A 4239-nucleotide genomic window follows, 5' to 3' on the forward strand; every position below is an offset into this window, starting at 1 on the left:
AACAGTTTTGGCATCTCACTTTATCCTTTGAAATTCAGAATGATTGGCTTCTTTAGGAACTCCGAATCCAGATAGTGTTATTGATTCTCCTAGTTAAGTATGATGATTCTTGAACACAGCTACTTATTGAGTCTTGGCCGTGGCCCAAAGCACTCTGTCTTCCAGTATTACCACCGGATACATACATGCCACAGACACATAATTGGGTGAACCTTTTCAGATTGTGACTCAGCTTTGCTAAAGTCCCCAATTAGAGGTGTCCAGGGTTCTTAAGCACACTCTTATTGCCTTGGATCACAACTTTATTTCTTTCTTTTTCTTTCTTTTTCTCTTTCTCCCTTTTTTTCGTTTTTCTCCTTCTTTTTCTCTTTTTTTTTTTTTTGTATTCACTGCTTTTTCTTGCTTCAAGAATCATTTTTATGATTTTTCAGATCCTCAGTAACATGTCTCCTTTTTCATCATTCTTTCAAGAGCCAACAATTTTAACATTCATGAACAACAAATTTAAAAGACATATGCACTGTTTAAGCATACATTCAGAAAACAACAAGTATTGTCACCACATCAAACTAATTAAGCTAGTTTTAAAGATGAATTTGAAATCCTGTACTTCTTGTACTTTTGTGATAAAAACAGTTTTCATTTAAGAAAGGTGATGGATTCATATTCATAGCTTTAAGGCATAGACACTAAGACACTAATGATCATAAGACATAAACATGGATAAACATAAAGCATAAATTTTGAAAAAAAACAGAAGAATAAAGAACAAGGAGATCAAGGAACGGGTCCACCTCAGTGATGGCGGCTTGTTCTTCCTCTTGGAGGTCTTATGGAGTGCTTGAGCTCCTCAATGTCTCTTCCTTGTCTTTGTTGCTCCTCTCTCATGCTTCTTTGATCTTCTCTAATTTCATGGAGGAGGATGGCATGTTCTTGGTGCTCCACCCTTAGTTGTCCCATGTTGGAACTTAATTTTCCTAGGGAGGTGTTAATTTGCTCCCAGTAGTCTTGTGGAGGAAAGTGCATCCCTTGAGATATCTCAGGGATTTCTTGATGAGAGGGGTCTCTTATTTGCTCCATCTTCTTCTTAGTGATGGGCTTGAGGTCATGCCTTCTCAGTTGAACCGGCTTTGGATGCCATAAATGGTTATGGAAAAACAAAAAGCAATGCTTTTACCACACCAAACTTAAAAGGTTTGCTCGTCCTCGAGCAAAAGAAGAAAGAAGAGAGTAGAAGAAGAAGAAATGGAGGAGAGGGAGATGGCTTTGTGGTTAGGCCAAAAGGGGAAGAAGTAGTGGTTTGAATTTGGATGGTGAGGTAAGTGGAGTTTTATGGAGGTGAGTGGTGAAGAGAGAGAGATGGGATTTGATAGGTGAGGGGTTTGTGGGGATCCTGTGGGGTCCACAGATCCTTAGGTGTCAAGGAAAAGTCATCCCTGCACCAAATGGCATCAAAAATCACGTTTTGAGCCAATTCTGGCGTTAAACGCCGGGCTGGTGCCCATTCCTGGCGTTTAACGCCAGGTTCTAGCCCTTTTCTGGCGTTTAACGCCAGTCTGGTGCCCCTTTCTGGCGTTAAACGCCCAGAATGGTGCCAGACTGGGCGTTAAACGCCCAACTGCTAGGCTTACTGGCGTTTAAACGCCAGCAGCATCTTCCTCCAGGGTGTGCTATTTTTCTTCCTGTTTTTCATTCTGTTTTTGCTTTTTTCATTGTTTTTGTGACTTCTTATGATCATCAACCTACAAAAAAGATAAAATAACAAAAGAAAATAGTTAACTATAAAACATTGGGTTGCCTCCCAACAAGCGCTTCTTTAATGTCATTAGCTTGACAGAGGATTCTCATGGAGCCTCAGAAATACTCAGAACCGTGTTGGAACCTCCCAACACCAAACTTAGAGTTCGAGTGTGGGGGTTCAACACCAAACTTAGAGTTTGGTTGTGGCCTCCCAACACCAAACTTAGAGTTTGACTGTGGGGGCTCTGCTTGACTCTGATTTGAGAGAAGCTCTTCAAGCTTCCTCTCCATGGTGACAGAGGGATATCCTTGAGCCTTAAACACCAAGGATTCTTCATTCACTTGAATGATCAACTCTCCTCTATCAACATCAATCACAGCCTTTGCTGTGGCTAGGAAGGGTCTGCCAAGGATGATGGATTCATCCATGCACTTCCCAGTCTCTAGGACTATGAAATCAGTAGGGATGTAATGGTCTTCAACTTTAACCAAAACATTCTCTACAAGTCCATGAGCTTGTTTTCTTGAGTTGTCTGCCATCTCCAGTGAGATTCTTGCAGCTTGTACCTCAAAGATCCCTAGCTTCTCCATTACAGAGAGAGACATGAGGTTTACACTTGACCCTAAGTCACACAGAGCCTTCTTGAAGGTCATGGTGCCTGTGGTACAAGGTATGGAGAACTTCCCAGGGTCCTGCCTCTTTTGAGGTAATTTCTGCCTAGACAAGTCATCCAGTTCTTTGGTGAGCAAAGGAGGTTCATTCTCCCAAGTCTCATTTCCAAATAACTTGTCATTTAGCTTCATGATTGCTCCAAGGTATTTAGCAACTTGCTCTTCAGTGACATACTCATCCTCTTCAGAGGAGGAATACTCATCAGAGCTCATGAAAGGCAGAAGTAAGTCCAATGGAATCTCTATGGTCTCATTTTGAGCCTCAGATTCCCATGGTTCCTCATTGGGGAACTCAGAGGAGGTTGGTGCACGCCCATTGAGGTCTTCCTCAGTGGTGTCCACCTCCTCTCTTTCCTCTCCATATTCGGCCATGGTTATGGCTTTGCACTCTCCTTTTGGATTTTCTTCTGTATTACTTGGGAGAATACTAGGAGGGAGTTCAGTAATTTTCTTGCTCAGCTGTCCCACTTGTCCTTCTAACTTTCTGATGGAGGACCTTGTTTCATTCATGAAACTTTGAGTGGTTTTGATTAGATTAGAGACCATGGTTGCTAAGTCAGAGGTATTCTGCTTGGAACTCTCTGTCTGTTGCTGAGAAGATGATGGAAAAGGCTTGTTATTGCCAAGCCTGTTTCTTCCACCATTATTATTGAAACCTTGTTGAGGTCTCTCTTGATTCTTCCATGAGAAATTTGGGTGATTTCTCCAAGAAGAATTATAGGTGTTTCCATAGGGTTCTCCTAGGTAATTCACCTCTTCCATTGAAGGGTTCTCAGGATCATAAGCTTCTTCCTCAGATGAAGCTTCCTTAGTACTGCCAGGTGCATTTTGCATTCTAGACAGACTTTGAGAAATCAAATTGACTTGTTGAGTCAATATTTTATTCTGAGCCAGTATGGCATTCAGAGTATCAATCTCAAGAACTCCTTTCTTCTGATTAGTTCCATTGTTCACAGGATTTCTTTCAGAAGTGTACATGAATTGGTTATTTGCAACCATTTCAATTAGCTCTTGAGCCTCTGTAGGCGTCTTCTTCAGATGAAGAGATCCTCCAGCAGAGCTATCCAAAGACATCTTGGATAGTTCAGAGAGACCATCATAGAAAATACCTATGATGCTCCATTCAGAAAGCATGTCTGAGGGACATTTTCTGATTAATTGTTTGTATCTTTCCCAAGCTTCATAGAGGGATTCTCCATCCTTCTGTCTGAAGGTTTGGACTTCCACTCTAAGCTTACTCCATCTTTGAGGTGGAAAGAACTTTGCCAAGAAGGCATTGACTAGCTTTTCCCAAGAGTCTAGGCTATCTTTAGGTTGAGAGTCCAACCATATTCTAGCTCTGTCTCTTACAGCAAAAGGGAATAGCATAAATCTGTAGACCTCAGGGTCAACCCCATTGGTCTTGACTGTGTCACAGATTTGCAAGAACTCAGCTAAAAACTGATGAGGATCTTCCATTGGAAGTCCATGGAATTTACAATTCTGTTGCATTAGAGAAACTAATTGAGGCTTAAGCTCAAAGTTGTTTGCTCCAATGGCAGGGATAGAGATGCTTCTCCCATAGAAGTTGGGAGTAGGTGCAGTAAAGTCACCCAGCACCTTCCTTGCATTGTTTGCATTGTTGTTGTTTTCGGCTGCCATGTGTTCTTCTTCTTTGAAGAATTCGGTCAGGTCCTCTAAAGAGAGTTGTGCTTTGGCTTCTCTTAGCTTTCGCTTCAAGGTTCTCTCAGGTTCAGGGTCAGCTTCAACAAGAATGCCTTTGTCTCTGCTCCTGCTCATATGAAAGAGAAGAGAAAAAGAAAATGTGGAATCCTCTATGTCACAGTT

General features: G+C 41.7%; 1 non-coding gene across 1 annotated transcript; it reads left to right on the forward strand.

Annotated features, from left to right (window-relative positions):
• Nucleotides 1-3540: 3540 nt before the first annotated feature.
• Nucleotides 3541-3648, forward strand: LOC130963897 (small nucleolar RNA R71). The gene has a single exon (XR_009080014.1). It is a non-coding gene; the product is annotated as a small nucleolar RNA R71 (small nucleolar RNA).
• The last annotated feature ends 591 nt before the right edge of the window (nucleotides 3649-4239 follow it).

This window comes from Arachis stenosperma, chromosome 2 (genome assembly GCF_014773155.1).
Source record: "Arachis stenosperma cultivar V10309 chromosome 2, arast.V10309.gnm1.PFL2, whole genome shotgun sequence".
Classification (NCBI taxonomy): Eukaryota; Viridiplantae; Streptophyta; class Magnoliopsida; order Fabales; family Fabaceae; genus Arachis; species Arachis stenosperma.